Here is a 19,386-nt window from a genome sequence, read left to right as displayed (position 1 = left end):
GCTGTGAACTTCCTAGGTTGTTAAATAAAATATCATCTAATAAACTGTTAATTTTTTTTACCATTCAATTCTCATAGTTAAAAATTCTTTTGTATTTGCTATTGCCTGTTGCAGATGAGAACTATAAAGCGCACTGAAAAGGAGGTTCCTGTCAGAGTAGAAATTTGTTCCCTGCATAAACCAATTAGAGGCATTTCACAAACTATAAAATAAATAAATATATAAATTTCTGGATGCCTACATCTTATCTTTTTGATTAGACTTTTTAAACTACTTTAGTAACCATAAAGTAAATGCCATAAATTAAGTTTAAATGTGCAACTACATGTAAATATGGGAACTACATAATGATGTGACTTTAGTGTTTTTTTCCAGTTGTGAATTTGTACAGTTATGACTAGCTCTTCTCAAGTTATGTAAATATTTAAGAATAAATATGTCTTAACTTAGTTAAAACATTGGTCCCTATGACACTCAGATATACAAGAAGCTCTTTCCTATGCATCATTTGATGAAAATAAAAAAGCATATGCTCTCTCGTACTCTCTCTCTGTCTCTCTCTCTCTCACTTTCTCTCTCAAATAAAAATAAAATCTTAAAAAGAAAAAAAGCATGGTCAGGTTCATAAACATGGTAAGAAGCTATCATGATTTCTTGTCAGCATTTTTCTCATGGGTCTTAAGGAGCCAGGAAGTAAGCAAATAAATAAACTTGGGAAAGAAGAAATAAAGTTGTCATTATTTGCCAGTTGTATGATGATGTACATAGAAAGTCCAAAAGAATCTGTAGAAAATTGTTAGAATTAAATATGAGGTTAGGAGATTTAAAAAATGATCACAATTGTTAAAGCTGAGTAATGGACACATGGAGGTTTATTACACAATTCTAGTTTTTGTATGTTTGAAAATTTTGAGAAAAAAATAAATTTCCTGGGTAAAGGTTAATTTACAATAATCAATTGAATCTGTATACACTAGAGACACAAAAAATAATTTTTAAAAAATATCATTTACATTAATACTAAAATATATCAAATACCTAGAAATAAATATAACAATAAAAAATCTCTAAACAGAAAATTATAAAATAATATTGGAAGAAATTTCAAAAATCTAAATGCCTATAGGATAGATAATTCTTGATCAACTGAAGAGTCAATATCATAAAGATGTCAATTCTCCCTAAAATGATCTATAGACCCAACCTAATTTCAATATCCCAACAGCTTTGTGTGTGTGTGTTTGTTTAATTTGACAAGCTGATTTTTAAAATTATTATTAAATTTATAATTGGAAATGCAAAAGTCCAAGAACAACCAAGGTAAAAAGAAAAAAGAAAAAAGGTTTGCTCTATTGGTTATCAATAATTATTCTAAAGGTGTAAAATTAAGATGGTATATCAGTGACACATGTGGTGAACAAATAGACCAACTGTAGAAAATAGCCCAGAAACAGATTTCTATATGTATAAACAATGATCTATAATAAAGGTGCCACTGCAGAGCAATAGAAAAAGAATAGTTGTTTAATAAATGTTGCTGGCATAACTGAATGTTCACAGAGAGAAAATTATCTCTACATGATACGATAAGCAAGATCCCAAATGGTTTATAGATATTTATGTGAATGACTGATAATAATAATAATTAATAATAATAATAAGTGTAGGATTTTTTGTATATTTTTTATTGGAGTTCAATTTGCCAACATATAGCATAACACCCAGTGCTCACCCCGTCTAGTGCCCCCCTCAGTGCCCGTCACCCAGTCACCCCAACCCCTTGCTTACCTCCCCTTCCACTACCCCTTGTTCATTTCCCAGAGTTAGGAGTTTCTCATGTTCTGTCACCCTCACTGATATTTCCCACTCATTTTCTCTCTCTTCCCTTCCAATCCCTTTAACCATCTTTTATATTCCCCAAATGAATGAAAGCATATAATGTTTGTCCTTCTCGGATTGACTTACTTCACTCAGCATAATACCCTCCAGTTCCATCCACGTTGAAGCAATGGTGGGTATTCATCATTTCTAATGGCTGAGTAATATTCCATTAAGTGTAGGATCTTTTTGTGATGTAGGAAAGGCAAAGATTTCTTAAGTCTATAAAGAAATGGATGATAAATATTATTATATTAAAGTTAAGAATTCCTGTTAATTGAAGGAAGAAAAAGCACTGTCAAGAATGCTAAAAGCAGCACATGGGTGGTTCAGTCAGTTAAGCAACTGGTTCTTGATTTTGGCTCAGATCATAATCTTAGGTTTACAAGATCTTGTCCCACACCAGGCTCTACACTCATTATGGAGTCTGCTTGTCCCTGTCCCTCTGTTCCTCCATCAGCTCATGTGCTCACACATTCTTTCTCTCTTTAAAATAAATAAAATCTTTTTTTTAAAGTGTTAATAGGTAAGCCACATCATGGAAGAAAATATTTTCAACAACTTAACCAAAAAAAGAGCTTATATCCAAAATATATAAAAACTCTTAAAAGTCAATTAGGGAACATACAGATAATCCAATAAAAAAGAGGCAGGACACTGAAACAAGTATTCTTTAAAAAGGGTATCCAAAGAATCAATAGATTTATATAAAGATGCCAACCTCACAATGAGGTACCACAGTACAGTTACCAAATGGTTAAAACTAAAAACAACTAATACCAAGTGTTAGCAAGGATATGGAGCAATAAGAACTCTCATATATTGCTAGTAGAATTGTAAATTCATAAAATAACTTTGGTAAACAATTTCGTATTGTCTACTAAAGCTGAAGATAATGCATATAATTTAAGCTAGCAATTCCATTTCTACATATTTATATAACAGAAATGTATGCCACGTGCACCAAGAAGGTATATGCAAGAATGATTATAGTAATATTATTCATTATAAATCCTGACTGGAAGAAAACAAAATGTCCCTTAACATCAGAATGCATAATACCAATACAATTAAATACTAAATAGCAATGAAAATACATAAATAAGATAGAATAATTATACAAAAATGATATTGAGGGAAAGAAACAAGGTCCAAAAAAATATATACTTTATGATTTCAATTATATAAACTTCAAAAACAGGTAATATACATGACACTGTCAGAATTCAAGATACTGGTTATCTTTGTAGAGAAGTGAGAGGATAATGATTAGGAAGTGACCTAAAAGGGGATGCTGGCATGTTTTATTTCTCAATCTTCTTTTTTTTAAGATTTTATTTATTTATTCATGAGAGACACAGAGAGATAGAGAGGCAGAGACACAGGCAGAGGGAGAAGCAGGCTCCATGCAGGGAGCCCGATGTGCGACTCGATCTCGGGACTCCAGGATCAGGCCCTGAGCTGAAGGCAGGCACTAAACCGCTGAGCCACCCAGGCATCCCATATTTCTCAATCTTCATAGGAGTTATAAAGGTATTTGATTTGGGACAACTGAGTTATACATATGTGCGTTATTAGCTTTTCAAACAGTTTAGAAATGAAAATGTATATATATATAAAATAAAATCAGAAATAAAAAGAAATCGATATAGAAATAATGTTAAAAATCTTAGGATTTTTAAAAATTTAGCATGAAAATTTATTTTAAAGCCCAAAATATGAGATAATATCTAAACAAGACATAATTCACTGAAAAAAAATAATATTGGGGAAATTGCTTTTAATAAATCATGGACAAAAAAACAATTTCAAAAAGGATAGAATGAGGGTCTTAAACACATATAGGCATTAAAAAAAAGATGTCAGAAGAACAATATTTAAAGGAATATAGTTAAGAATTTTCCAAAATTGAAGAAATACCTGAGTCCTAAGATAAATAAAAATAACCCCATGTCTAGTGACATAATAGGAAAGCTGCAGAATATCAGAGATAACAGTAAAATCTTAAAAGCTACCAGAGGAAAAAAACAAACTATCAGTGAAAGAATGATAATTAGACAGTAGATTTTCCCTTAGCAAGAATATATGCCAGACTAAAGTGGCTTTCCTTAATTTTAAGGAAAAAATAAGTAAATCGGCAGTTTTACACCCAGCTACACTGTCATAACCAGCACACTAAAGACATCTTCAGACATCAGAGACTAAGAGTTTAACACTCACAAGCCTCACAGAAAAATTACTGTAAAAGGATATACATATTCTCTACAAGAGACAGTCTCCTTTGGACCTTCATTCCTCGTTTCCCTTGCCATTATTTCTGAAACACATCATCTATCAAGCAAATAATCCTATCTCCAAAACTCTCAATATGTTTACCCTTTTCTCCTTTCCTTGAATTCCTCTAGATAATTAACAGTCTCATATGAACAATTATGGGCTAAATAAACAAACATATTGTCTCTCTGCTCCTGTGTCCAGAGTACTAGATACTGTTATCCAGCAATAATAGTGAAACAATAGTAGTAGTAATAGTGAAAATAGTAGTAATAGTGAAACAAAAGAAATCAACTAAGCCAAATAAGTTATACATAACAGGGTTTTCAGTCTATTTAACATTCCGTTCATGTATACCAATCATCTCCATTTACATTTCTTATGTTACTTATTCCAAACTTTTTTTCTCTCCTCAAGCCCTTCGTCTTCATTCTCATTCTTGTCAGCAAAATTGCTCTCACTTTTCAGAGGAAAGCATAAACAAAAAGGACACAAACCACCTCAGCTTATCTATTTGTGTGAGGCCAAAATCAAAATGAATAGAATTGAAAGTGTGTCTCTCTATTATTGAAGTCATTGAAAATGTTAAATTCTATAGCAGTGTTTTAATTTCATGTGTGCTCTATGCCATTATCATTGTATATAAAAATAACTATAATGATAATACTGTAGTTTTATCTAGAAACAAAGGACTTCCACAAATATTCTCACTCTTGGTAGTTTAGGTTTACAATGTCCAATCATCATACAAGCAGTGGTTTGCCTATAATCACATGGTTATTTACATGCAAAACTGAGAGTAGAACTTGTATCCGCCATTTCCAAATCCAGTCCTATGTTCTGTGCTGCTACTATATGCCAAGATACTGTTTTACCCAAATCTTTCAGGACAAAAAAAAATCATTGTAAATAGTGTATATGAAGTTTCCTATTTAAAAAATCTTATTAGGGAAAATATTCTATTACTATACTCCCCACTTTCCTTAGTAAAAATATCAGTTTAATGAAAGGATACAGGCAAAGAGGTAGTTATCAGCTGAACTTCATGTTTGGCTACCCCTTTTGCCCCAGTGAAACCCTTCCTCCTATTCAATATTGCTTATTACCTTTGACACCTACAGCTACGCTTGCTCATTTACAAGACAGCATCTCCAGGTCTACTAGTGAAATGCAGAAACTCCTTGCTTCTAAGTTGTTGGTCTGCTTCTATTGTGATAAACAACTGGAAAATTAGAGTTAGAGCAAACAATACACTGAATTCTTTCAGAAACAGGATTGCTTTAAAGGAAAAGAATGTGGCTTTGCCACTATGAAGACTGGTTACAAATCCTAGCTATGAAATTACTAGCTATGTGTCCTTAAGCCATAATCATTAAAGTACATAATTATTTAATGATTATGTTCTATATGACAGGCATGGGCTAAATAAACACTTCAGCAAAACCCATCAAGAAGTCAAAATATAATTGAATTCAACATTTTTGTTGTCACAGGATGTCTGACACTGGCATTTAAGTGTCCTGGACTTGTTAGTTATAAATCAATACTACCATGGGCCTCATGTGATGGAAGCTGAGTCTTAGAGAGGTTCCAATGCTCAAAGTAACACAGAATGTGCTAGAATCATGATTCAGAAACAATCAATTCACCCCTACCCCTGTGGTCTTAACCAAGCATCTGAAGACACGTGGTGCAGGTGCCAGACCTGGCCCACAGTCCATTTCATTATGCCCAAACAGTGTTTTTGAAATGAAGACATCTCACTGAAAGTCTGGATTTCTGGTTTCTGAAAAATTGGGAAGTCATGCAACAGTGAGCTGATATTGCAGCATGGCAGCAGCTAGCTGAGGCTGAGCAGCAGCTGCCCCTTCAGACAAAGCACATGCTCACTGGTGCCCACCATTCCACACTCCGCAGTTACACCCACCTGCTTCTTACACTCACATCACCTGCCAAAATCCTGCAAGCAACTGTGGCCAGAACCCCATACATTCCCTCCAAGCAAGGTATGTTGTATCTGAATCATTTCACACTTATTAAGTGGGACTATAGAGGCCTAGCACACATTACTATGAGAAATAAGTTCAACAATGTACACTGATGCATCAGATAATACTAGACATTAATAAATAGTAAAATTATTGTCATTATTTTTATTAATACAAGCATGAAAACTAAGTAAATGTCTCAACCAAGGAATCAACATTAGCATCTTGCAGAGACTATTATTTATACCAACAGGAGCTAATTAATTAAAGTTGAAGATATGCTGATCTCTGAAACATTTCCTCAAACTAGCTTGCTACCAAAGAAAACAAAAACAAGCAACAAAAACTTCTATGCATTTATTGGGTCTGTTCCATGTGCAAAGCACTTGTGACACAGTCAGTAACCCCCAGAGTTTTTGATCTAGGAAGTAGAAGCTAACATATAAGCAGCTAATGCTAGACAGCAGACTATGGAAGTGCAAAGAGTACGTATTACTTATGTATTCATTTATACTTAATCTTTTGCCATAAATTATATAAGTAGAAGGCCATAAGACAAAAATTAATAGGAAATCATAGCAAAGAGCATTTAAGAGAGGTAAAGCTGAAAGTGAGTAAAGGTAAGAACATCCTACAGAGAAGGGCTGTAATTTTGCTTCAGGAAGTCCTGGTAATAAAAACTAAAAGAGAAGTACATTCCATCCTAGGATTGGAGTAGAGTGTCCAGGAGATTCCAAACTCACGCACCAGTAGCTCAGGAGCAAGCATAACTTTCTCCATATGAAGATCTGAGACAAAAATATTCTCACGATCAGGTTTTGATAAGAACTAGTTATTGGAGAATTTGCATGTATGATTTCTGGCCGAGTCTTGGATTGCTATGTCAGGGGTCAACAAACGTTTTCTGCAAAAGACCAAGTAGTAAATATTTTAGTCTCTGTGGGCTATACAACTTCTCTGGAGTGTTATATAACTCTGTTGTTATAATATGAAAGCCATCACAAGCAATATGGAAAAAAATAGCCTGGCTGTGTTCCAATAAAACTTTATGTTTGAAAACCAGCAACAGAATGAATTTGGCTCATAGGCTGTAGTTTACCAATGTGTGGTCTATGTTTTCAACTAAAAGCAGAATTGTCAACTTCAAAAGGAATGTTTTTTACAGTGATACTAATGCAAAAGAAAAGCTATTTCTCAGACTGTTAATCATTTCATGGAGCTGATTGCCTACCCCTCATGGCTTGGAGCAGAATGTAATTTGTATGTTAAAAATCCTATGCACATTAAATAGTGATACTTCTTGTATTATGTAGATATGTTGGGTGTTACTTAAAGCTTACAGGAAGGAGTGACTAAGATTGGGTTGCTCCTGGCTCAAGTGGCCATGCAGAATGGAACCAGGCAGGGCCCACCTTGCTAACACCCAGGGAGTCTGGAGGCCCCCAGAGCTCCCAAGTGTGATAACATAATGCAGCTTCCAAAGAGATCTACAGAGATAATTAATATGTACCCTGATGTGGAAGATGTCACTGGAAGGGGAGTTCACAATTTTATAGAACACTTTTCCAAAAGTTCTGGGGAAATTGTAGACCTCAAATAACAAAGATTTTGTTTTGTTTTGTTTTGTTTTGTTTTGTTTTAATCAAACTAAAAGTGACCAAAATTGCTCCTCATATGTATACTCATCCTTCTTCTGAAGAGTCAGTAGTAATTTCAGAGTACCATGCTAGCCCATCTCAATCCGTACTACCCATAATCTCTGGACTTTTCATCAAATAGAAATTCAAAAAATGCTACATATGAAAGTGATCATTCCAGTGCTAGGCACTTCATCATCACTCAGAGAAAATTTATTGAATTTGAATCTGTATCTTCACAGAGAAGGAAAATTAATCTCAGCTAAACAAAATTTCTGACATAGGCAGAGAATAAAGTAATTAATCGAGTTTGGAGAGGTCATGGAAGGCTTCACTGAGATTTCATTTGAACCCCATCTTAGTGGAATTAGACATGCACCAAATGGGCAGAGTGTAGGAGTTAGCAAGGGGCACAGGACACTGCTGGCAGAAAAAACACCATGGGCAAAGGCATGTGGCACAGGGAGCATGGAAGTTTCTAGGAGGGAAAGCACTTTTGTTTTGATGGAAAGAAGCCATGAGAGATGAATGGAGAGTCAAGCAGAACACTACCCAGTGAAAAGGAATGTTGAGGCAGGAGACCAATATGGCAGCGGGGGGGGGGGGGTTATGTGAAGGGGGGCTCCATCTATGAGCTTAGATTCTGTGGTAGACTCATGTGGGGAAATGAATCAGGCAACAGTCAGGGACCTGCCCTTGTTTGGGGCCTTGACCAGAGAGACAGAGAATGGATAGGTGGCAGGCATCTATACCCCCGTGTGTAACAGCCACACCAGTGGCACAGCTCTGAGAAGAATGCATTTTCTAAATCACATTTGAAAGGTGCAGTGCAAAGCAACGAGGGAAATGAGTCAGTGTTCTCCCGGCACCAAAGACCTGCACACAGCACCTTTCAAAAAGCCATTCAGGTGAAGGTCCTTGGGCTCCCTGTCTTCTTGAACTTTTCACCAGGTCTGGGAATGAATTGCAATACATTATACTTGTCTTTCCCAGATTGAAAAAGTGGTGGGCAGGGGGGTGAAAAAAAGTAAAAGTCTCCTTTTGTTTTCCTCACCTCCCCACTGGGTCCTCCATTCATTAGGAACCCGTTAGACTTGCCGGAGCTTCCCTGAAGCAGCTACCTCGGCTTCTGCTTCTGGCCTCCACCGCAATGCAAGCAGCCCGCAGCCCCACTCTGTACTAGCTTTTATTGAAAGGCCTTCTTGTCTTCAGAAAACACACGGCTGCCTGATCCAAATGAGAAGAGATGTCTTTTAAATAATGCTAAGACTTCCAGACAATAATCACTCTAGCACTTTGGCAACATAATGCTTGTGTTTCGTTGTGATCTCTTCATAGGTTCCTAGACCTCCAACTCCACAGGGAATGTCACAAATTCACATGTTATCTGTGAAAAATAGATACAGCACTTGCAGCTCTGATTTACCTAAAACGAGGTGTAAGGAGGAAAAAAAAAAAAAGAAAGAAAAACAACAGATTCATGTAGCCAGACAGCTCCCTGTCAGTGACACATACAGGGAAGCTTATACTGTAAGTTATTCTAGGAAAAGGGCGAACGTTTTATATTAACAACTTGCCTTCCAGATCTTTTTCTTTTCTTTTAGCAGAGAGCTTTAGGCTAATTTTTATCTAGTCCCTTTTTTACAATAGAACTTATCAACAAGCAAAGTAGCACATAAAGTAGTGACGGGTACAGCCAGATGTCCTAGACAGTGTGGTACCATAAGAAGAGTCAAGAGACCAGGGGAGGATCCAGAGATGGGTTTGAAGCTTGCCACCCCTAGCAGGTCACCCTAAATAAGTACTTCAAAATCCCTGAGGCTCAAATTCTTATTGTCCTCAATAGCTCATATGATTGGGATGAATGAATTAGACAATGTGATGATGCAGATCCTCCAAGAAGCAGGCATCAGAGAAGTTCATTAGGGGAAAGATATCTGAGGTAAAGTGAGGTTAGAACAGGTGGAGGCTGAGAGAGGCATCAGATCCAAACTCAGTACAGACCCTGTGAAGAAGAGAGGGAAAGAAGAAAAGGTGAGTGGAAAGAGTTTTGGTGGTAGTTCTAAGCAAGTTCAGCAACACCGATGGGGAGAACTCTCCATCTCATCTCCCATAAACAGAGCTGCCTTGGCAGCCCTTCCATGCTCAGTTGTTGGTGAGGAGCAGCCCATGGGAAGAGTGGCCTTGTGATATTGTGATTTATAAAAAGAAATACATATTTGGTCTTTGTCCCTGGTACCAACCCCTAAAATCCTTGGAATTTACTAAGTGATGCAAATCATAAAGGTGTCTTTCGTTATGTAAATAAGATGACTTTTGGACCGTCCCTGGGTCACCTAAGGTTGGTGGCAGGGTCCCAACCAACCAACTTTCAGTCCCACACCTCCAGGGAAGAGAAGGGGGCTGGAGATTGAGATCGGTTGCCAATGGCCAATGATCTCATCAATTATGCTTATTAAACGAAGCCTCCATTAGAAACCGAAAAGGACAGGGTTTAGCGCTTCTGGGTTGATAAACAAGTGGAGACTCAGGGAAAGTGGCCTGCCTGGAGAGGGCATGGAAGCTCTGTGTCCTTCACTTTGCCCTGCATCTCCCCCATCTGTCTGTTCCTGAATTCCAGCTTTTTATAATAAACCAATGACCTAGTAAGTAAAATGTTTCTCTGAGTTCTATGGGCCACTCTAACAAATTAATCAAACATAAGAAGGCAGTCGTTGGAACCTCTAATTTATCACCAGTTGGTCAGAAGTACAGGTAAGAGCCTGGACTTACGACTAGTGTCTAAAGTTGGAGTGGGTGGTAGGGGAACACGCTTGGAGGACCTAGTCCTTAGCCTGTGGGATCTGATGCTATCTCCAGGTAGGGAGTGTCAGAATTGAGTTGAGTTGTAGGACACCCAGCTGGTGTCTGAGAATTGCTTGGTGGTGTGGGGAAACCTTCCCCCACACACACACTGGAATTGGTGACCAGACCCTTTCAGCCTCTATACAAACCTAGTGACAGATTTCAGAGCACAGCAGCTGGAGCCAGATGGTTGCACTCCCTGGGAAAGGAGATCAGAGAGATGTACCCTCACAGCCACCACCAACTGCATATGAAAGCGCTTTGCAAAGTAACCAACATAAAGAAAACAATCAATAAATGTATTTTTCCTCTTAGATGTCAGACATTTTGTTCATAGGCTGAACGAAGGGTATAGTCTTTCCAGTTTCAATCAAATTTGAGATGTAAGTTGGCCTTCGCCTGATGGAATGCAGTAATACAAACTGGTAAACATCTCACCCAAATTTGGAAAGGGTCGTTTTCATCATAAACGAGGAGAGAAGAGGACAAAAGGTTAGTTAGCACCCTTTCAGCAAACACAAGTGGTCATCCCCACCTGCCACTAAGAGTAGAGTTCCTAGAACAGCAACGTCATGCCCAGGTTTATAGGTCAAGGTACAAAATGTCTCCATCCAGTTTACATAAACTTACACCATGACCAACAAGCTTTCAAACAGTAAATTCCTGCTCTTCTAGTTTCCACATGTTGCTAAAATATTTCATTCCCTGACATCCAGCAAAATCATCTGGGCTTCAGATCTTCAACCACTCAGCTGCTGTAGCTTCCAACACCAGAGTCCTCAAACTTCAGTCTCTCCTTCCTACTGATCAAAGTTTTCCTGTGAAAAGAGGAGTCTATACTTTGTGTCCATATAGCATTCTAATAAAACCCCCTTGGGGAAAAAAAAAAAAAAAACCTTGGGAGGAAGGTACAGGTAATGCATATTTGTACGCAGACTTGGTTTCAGGCATCCAGGAGTCCCACACCAGGCTCTCCCTAGCTTTTTGACCTTGGGGACATAATTAACCTCTGCAAGTCTCAATTTCTTCATACACAAATTTGAAATAATAGTATCTGACCTTGAAAAACTGTCATGAGGTTTGGAAATAATATACGCAAATCACACAGTACAGCATCAAAAACATAATAGGTGCTCAATAAATAATAACTAATAACTTTCCTAGCCTCTTAATCTCAGTAAAATATATAGGACAAGTTATCAAAAAAATGCAACAATAAACTCCTATAATAATGAATGCCATTCTTGGGGTGCCAAGGTGGCCCAGCAGTTGGCTAAGTGCCTTCGGCTCAGGTCGTGATCCCCAGGGTCCTGGGATCAAGCTTCGTGTTAGGCTCCTTGCTCAGTGGGGAGTCTTCTTCTACCTCTCTCTCTGCCCCTACTCCCTGCTTGTGCTCGCACTCTCTCTTTCCCAGAGATAAATAAAATCTTTAAAAAATTATAATTAATGCCATTCTGGTTGCTTAGCAAGTGTATGATTATGGGTTGATATACAGCTTAAAATAGGGAACATACAATCTTAAAATAACGATAAATAAACCTCATATAACTGGAAGCAGGGTTTTTCTGTTTTGATTCAACCCCATGGCGCACACTTAGCAATTTGTACATGTAAAATTAGAAGGTAAATGGTACCAAATATTTGCCACCATTCGTTTTATAGTATCTTCCATATCAAAGCACTGCTAATCCTTACAAACCAGGAGCAGCGTATCAGCATTAGATATTTTTCCTACATCTTCTTTAATATTTTCTTAGTTTATTTCATACTTTGATTTTGCATGCCTCAGTCCAAGTATCCACTCCTTTTCAACCAAATTGACTTCTTCTTTCCCCTAGGAAATGGGGCCTTCTCTGAAATGTATGGATCCTCTCCTGCCAAGAAGTGAAAAGTCTTCCTATCTTAATCAGGTCAAGGCCCCTCTTGCTAGGCCCAGAGGTTACTCAGCAGTAGCTGGTACAGAGAATGATTCCCCGCTCTGCAACTGTCTGTTACCATGGAGACATGCTAATTAGTGAATGATGAGAAAGCAGAGGGGTCCAGGGTCTATAAAACCATGAGAAAGAAAGGGAAATGAATGGAAAAATATGGACGAAGAGAAATTAGGGTATTTTATGGGGCAAACTCTAAGTAAAGGAGTCCTGGAATGATAGATAGGATCCTAACCAAGAAGAGGGTTATGAAGAGAGAATGTCAATGACAAAGATTCATAGATTTTCAGTTTGAAGAAATGAAGGGTAGAGACTGTAGCTCAAGAAAAGGAACAGAAAACTCCAACAGTGCCAAGTACAAGTCATAAGATCACAGAATGTTAATGACCGGAATTTTACAGGTGTTGAATGATGGAAATTTTTTTTTCTAAAAGGGAGGAAATGTGACATTCGGGGCCATCAAAGTAAATTGCAAATCTTTGCAGGAATTTCTCTGTTATAACTTGAATTCACATTTGCCAATTCGACATAATTTGCAGGGTGGCATGTCAATGTGCCAATGCGTGGGATTTCCGTCCAATTCTCTGAGCCAATGTGCCCTTGGATTTCTACATCCAGACCTCCAAGGAATAACAGCACAGAAAAGGAATTTAGCTGAAAATTTCGAGAACTGTGTTTTAAAAAGATAATACAGAGATAAAACTATTATACTGAAGGGCATATGAGTGCTTACATATGTTGCAGGTTTTGAGCATTTGTGTAGGTAATAACATCTGTCTTCTAAAGAGATAATTTCATGTTATATTATTATACATGTTTTCTATCTTGTTTATTTTATTATACATTATTTAATACACATTATTACTGTACTACATTTGATCTGTCAACACATTTTAAAAGATCTTATGCAATGTAAAGATATTGTTGATGTTCCAGTAAGTGAAATAAACAAGCTACCTATGAAGGTCAAGGTATTATGATCAGAATTAGCCCAAATATGAAAAGAAGAAGCCTATTGTGTTAACTGGAGGAAAGTTATGTAGCTAGGTGAGTCTCATGTGCAAAGTTAATCTAATCTGCCCTTGTATATGAACAAATTTACAGCATTTCAGACCCTGGAAATTTCCCCCTTGATATTGTGAATTATAATAAGAAATACATATTTGTCTCTGTCGCCATTTCTGGCACAGAGCTCCTAACATCCTTAGAATTTCCAAGTGATGAGAACCACAAAAGCGTCTTTTGTTATGTTAAAGAAGTAACTTTTGGACTGTACCTAAAATTGGGGGTTGCCAATAGAAACAACATTTGATAAGAGGGTTAGAACTTTCAGTTCCACTCCCCTGACCCCCGAGGAGGAGAAAGAGACTGGAGATTGAGAACAATCACCAGTGGCCAATGGAGGTGCTGGAAGAGTCTCGAGAGGAAACTCCATGTTCTTTCCCCAAACCTTGCCCTTGGATCTCTTCCCTCTCCCTGCCTGAGTTATATCATTTTATAGTAAACTAGAAATCCAATGAGAAAATGGAGTTTCTGAGTTCTGAGAGCCACTCTAGCACATTAATCAAAGCCAAGGAGGGAATGGTGGGAACCTCCAATCTATAGCCTGTTGGTAGGTCAAAAGCACAAGTGACAAGGTGAACTTGCAACCTGCATCTGAAGTGGTGGTGGGGAGGAGGATGCAGTATAGGACTAAACTCTTAACCTATGGGATCTGCCACTGTCTCTTGATAGGTAGGGTCAGGAGTTGAGTTGTAGGATACCTAGCTAATGTTCAAGAATTGCTTATTGTTGGTGGTGGGGTTACCCCCAATACCACCACCAACAACCCCCCCAACCAACACACACACACACACATCAGAATTGGTAACTAGAACCTATTACCCTCTACCTTGAATTTCCCTGCCTTACATTTTCTGCAAGTACTGTCTACCCAGACTATCTTCCATTTTACAGAATTCCTCTCACCGCATTCAAATCCAAATCAAATCCACCTTCTCAGTAGGCCTATGCCTCACAGGAAGTTACCACTATGTGCCTTTCTTAAGGGAACTGAAGTATTTTGTAACTGCCTCTCTTATATGGAGTTTGATTTTTGACAGTATGTAATTCCTGACATTTTGGCTATTTGTTTAAATAGCTATAAATTCCTCAAGGATAGAAGATAGAGACTACATTTCATGCACCTTATATTCTCCATTATTCCCAGCACCAAGCGTACTGCTTAAAATATAGCAGATATTTGTTAAATACTTATTGAATAAATATACTAAATTACAAGCAATAACTAATTTGTATAGTTATTTAAATTCTACAAAAGGCTTTAGAACACCAGAGGATGAGCTCCTTAAATGTCCATGCCTTTTGTGCTAACCTCTATCTTTAGGACATTAACTCAACAGGTCTTCAATTACGATTTTATTTATTTATTTATTTGAGAGACAGAGTGCACAAGCAGAATGAGGGGCAGAGGGAGAAGCATGCTCTTCGTTGAGCAGGGAACCTTATGTGGGGCTAGATCCCAGGACTCCAAGACCATGACCTGAGCAGAAGGCAGACACTTAACCAACTGAGCCATCCTGGTGCCCCAATAGGTCCTTAATTAAAATGTGTTAAATTAGTATCCAAATCCAGAATTATCCAAAGACCCTGACATCCTTTCAAAATTAGTAGTTCCTCAGTAACATGGTGCCTAAAAATGTTTCTCTTTTGTCAACCAAGATCAAATTCAGCAAATACGTGTGTATTAAAAGTTAACCTCTCCTAGCCAATGAATTTTCCCCTAGAGTTGACAAATGCCAGAAGTGAACATTCTAGAATCTAAAAGGGTTTCCCAAAACAACTGAGACTAATCAGGGGGACATGGTCCCAAATCAATTCCAGGTTCTAACAAGAGGGGGAGCCAGCAACAAGGTGAGGCCAAGTAGGGTGAAGCTCACCTGACTGGTAAAGAAGCAAGAAAGTTGGCCCTCTACAACCTAATTACTCTATTGTGTATTATTCTACTTTCTCTAAAGTGTTTTAATCACAGTATTAAAAATCAGTGTCAATGAATATTGCATTTAAAATGTTTTCGAAAAGCACCGTTTGAGGGAGGGAGCATCATGGGCTTCAGGATATCAACTGTCCTCCCTGCTTTGCTCCCAGCCATACTTCTGATTAGCCAGATGTGTTAAGGAAGTATTTGGATTTACAAGCATGACATACATAAATCCAAATCACTCTTTAGCCCCCAAATATCTTCCCCTTCAATCCTGCAAGAGTATCTAAAGTCTCACAATAGGGCAACCCGGGTGGCTCAGCGGTTTTGCGCCACCTTCAGCCCAGGGTGTGATCCTGGAGACCGGGGATCGAGTCCCATGTCGAGTCCCACATCGGGCTCCCATGTCCTCCCTGCATGGAGCCTGCTTCTCCCTCTGCCTGTGTCTCTGCCTCTCTCTCTCTCTCTCTCCTGTGTTTCTCATGAATAAATAAATAAAATCTTTAAAAAAAAAATTTAATAAAGTCCCACAATAGTAATCACTGCAGGTAAAGAATTTGATCACTCACACTTTTAAAAAAAAATCATATTAGCTCTCCCCATCTAACAATACTGAAAATGAGACACACAGGGCAGATCCACTGGGATGGGGCAGAGGAAAAGAGTGGCACATAGTGTACTGGGAAGGAAGGAAGGCCAAGTGGCAATACTTTACTAATAAGATTCTAAGCAACCAGAGAACAGCTTGAGAATACTAAGAACTGAGAACCACAAGTTCAAGCCAATGAAGAGAAGGGAGTCAGGAAACGAAGATGGAAAGAGCTAAATTCAAATTTGCTATCAAATTTGTAAATTTGTAAAGCCACAGTCTTGACTCTGGATAACCGTGCTGAAAATCAAAACTAAGTCATCTAGCTCTGGGCCATTACATACAAATGCGTGGCATGACCTTTTGAACATTTGCTACTGTGCCATACATCAGACCATCTCCTGTTACCAAAATATATGACAATTATGTATTTATAATTTGGTGTATATATGTGTGTATATTTTTTTTTCAACATGCCCAATCAGGTAATAAACCCAGGGATCGTCACAAATGAACTGTAAATCAGCTTTACAGGTCTCCCAATAGAAGTTTAAATGAAAAAGACTCTACAAACTTTTTTTTTTTTAAGATTTATTTATTTATTTATGATAGAGAGAGAGAGAGAGAAGCAGAGACACAGGCAGAGGGAGAAGCAGGCTCCATCCCGGGAGCCCAACGTGGGATTCGATCCCGGGTCTCCAGGATCGCGCCCTGGGCCAAAGGCAGGTGATAAACCGCTGCGCTACCCAGGGATCCCCAAGACTCTACAAACTTATACGTTTATCCCCATGTGTTAGTTTTTTTTATCACAAATGCACTCTCTCAAGAGAACAGAGCATATCAGGATAAACCCATCACCTGAAAGCCTTAACCCTAGATTATCATTATCCCAAGTGTATCATCTCCACAGATGTCAGGCAGCACACTCAATATCTGGTTATGAAGGGACCAGTTTATGAGAACACCTCGGTATTACATAATTATTACTTTAACCTCCCACAAAATATTTTTGCAAATTTCCAAAAAATTCTACTTCTCAGATTAACAGAGCATTTATATTTAAGAGGTAACATACAGTTTTTCCAGATAAATTAAAGATATATCATTAATATCCTTTAGCCTTAATGTTCCAAGTAGTCTTTCTTAGTGAATATATTTTACACAGAACTTCATCTGGATCTTAAGTTATGATTGACTTTGTAACCACAGCAATGATCATTTAGAAGTTTCTGAGAACATAAGAGGCAATTGAACCAGTGAACCACCCAGTCAGCTGATCTGCCTTAAATCTGTCTGTCATAAGCATTCAGAGTCCCAAGTTCTCCCATGATGAAGAGAAGCTCCACTGCTACTTAGGCTTGCAGATGGCCTGGGGACAGGCCGGATGACTGACGTAACGCTGCCATTGTGGTGCGGCTTCCTTCTCACCGCTTTCAGTGTCCAAAGTGGTTTCTGGGACTCTTCCAGCCTTTTTAGTTTTCCAATTCCCAAACTGTGTTTGTGAATAACAGATTACACAGCAAAAAATGAAAATTATGCCAACCCAATTCATTCTGTCTCAGTCCATTTGGACTGGTGTAACAAAATACCACAGATTGGATCACTTATAAACAACAAAAATTTATTTCTCACAATTCTGGTGGCTGGAAGCTCAAGGTCAAAGTGTCAGTATCATCCAGTGAAAGCTTTCTTCTGAGTTGCAGACTTTTTTGCTGTGTCCTCACTCGACAGAAGGGGCTAGAAAGTTCTGTTAGGGGTCTCCTTTACAAGGGTACTAATCCCATTCATGAGGCATCCTCCATGCTCTCTCTAATCACCTCCAAAAGGGCCCACCTCCCAACACCATCACATTGGGCATTAGGATTCCAACATGTGAATTTGGGAGGAGACACAAATATTCAGATCATAGCACGTTCCAACACACCAAAGGATAGGACCTCACTTCTGAGTGACTAGATTGAGTGAAGAACAGGAGAGAAACTAACAAGGAGTTTCAAAATGCAAAAATACAAGCTAGAAAATAAATGACTAAGTAGGAGCAGGAATCAAATAATCAGAGGCTCAGCGTGAGTCATAAACTAGCGGTAATTTAATAACGGGATACTGTAATGTTTACAAAACAATTCAAATATTAGGATGCACAAAAGCAATCACTTTCTCCATATTAATCAGTTCTAGTCAGGCTTTATCAAGATGCACTGCCCTACCTTAGGGCCTGAGATGGAAAATTCAGGGCAGATTCCAAACACTGCCAGCAATATGATTAAAGGAAGGGCTGGAGATGGCCCAGGAGAGGGTTAATTACTGTCTTCAGGTGTGTGAGAGGCTCTCACCCAGAGTACAGGGGTCATGGAAGTTTGGGATTGAAGCCATATGTAAGGAAGGCATAGAGCACTGGATTCATAAGGCACAGCAGAAGGCACAGGATTCAGACATTTCCTAGCTTTGAGGGTTATTGAATAATTGATTCAAACAATGAACTGGATTAAGGAGTCATTTCCAAAGATCTTTCAAAATCAGATTGTTTTTCATCTCTTTGTACCTAAAAAAGGAATGGGTGAGATGGTGTCCCTAGTTCTCTGGTTCAGCCAATTCTTGATTATCTGTGATTCTATACTGATTTATCAATTATTCAAACAATGTAGAGAAAAGCAATTTTTCTCCTGTAAAGCTGAAATTTAAATATTGGATACTTGATACCATATCTTACCTTTGGGAGCTCTCAATTGAAAGGCACCACAATATTGAAATTTTATTATCCACAATTTTAAGATGAATTTTTAATTTGTTAGGCTCAATAACAACTTAAGTTCTATCCTGAACTAGGAAAGCATGAGTTTGTTTAAAGAAAGTCAGACTTTCTGTGTTCTGATTCCCATGACTTGTTTCTCTCTCCCAGCTCTGCTGAGTCAGTTTAAATCAGTGAAATGGAGTAATTTCATAATGGCACCAACAGGGAACAACTAAAAAAAAAAAAGTGACAATATGTCACCTAGAGCTTTTCCCATAGAATTTTAAAAATCTTTTTCTATTGTCAAAAACAGAGGCCTCAAGAAGGTAAATTTCTATTACCTTCTTATTCCCTCCCCAACATCTAACTAGCATTCCTACTATGGGACTTTTTTTTTTCCTCAAAAGAGGAAACAAGAGAATATATGTAGTTTATCAAGATATCTGTAAAAGAGACTACATATTTTTTTTATTTTCAATATAGACAACCAACTAATATTTGATCTTTCCAAATTTCTCCATACTTAGACTTTTT

The 19,386-nt window shown here is 37.9% G+C and overlaps 1 long non-coding RNA gene across 7 annotated transcripts in view; it reads right to left on the bottom strand.

Moving 5' to 3' along the window:
* Positions 1 to 19,386, bottom strand: part of LOC144287871 (uncharacterized) — a 97,299-nt gene that overhangs the window by 39,234 nt on the left and 38,679 nt on the right. Inside the window, exons 4-6 of one of the 7 annotated variants that reach the window (XR_013355673.1) lie at positions 8,832 to 9,004; positions 6,888 to 7,044; positions 1,966 to 2,100 (exon numbers count right to left, since the gene is read on the bottom strand). The exons of 1 other annotated variant lie outside the window; for it this stretch is intronic. This is a non-coding gene — a long non-coding RNA (uncharacterized LOC144287871). Of the gene's footprint in view, positions 1 to 1,965; positions 2,101 to 6,887; positions 7,045 to 8,831; positions 9,005 to 10,906; positions 11,044 to 11,251; positions 11,456 to 19,386 lie in introns of those variants that run through there. 5 more of the 7 variants (XR_013355674.1, XR_013355677.1, XR_013355671.1 and 2 more) reach the window with 5 other exon arrangements.

This window comes from Canis aureus, chromosome 17 (assembly GCF_053574225.1).
Source record: "Canis aureus isolate CA01 chromosome 17, VMU_Caureus_v.1.0, whole genome shotgun sequence".
NCBI lineage: Eukaryota > Metazoa > Chordata > Mammalia > Carnivora > Canidae > Canis > Canis aureus.
Note: the sequence above shows the minus strand (reverse complement) of the source record. Positions and strands in the feature narration are given on the sequence as shown.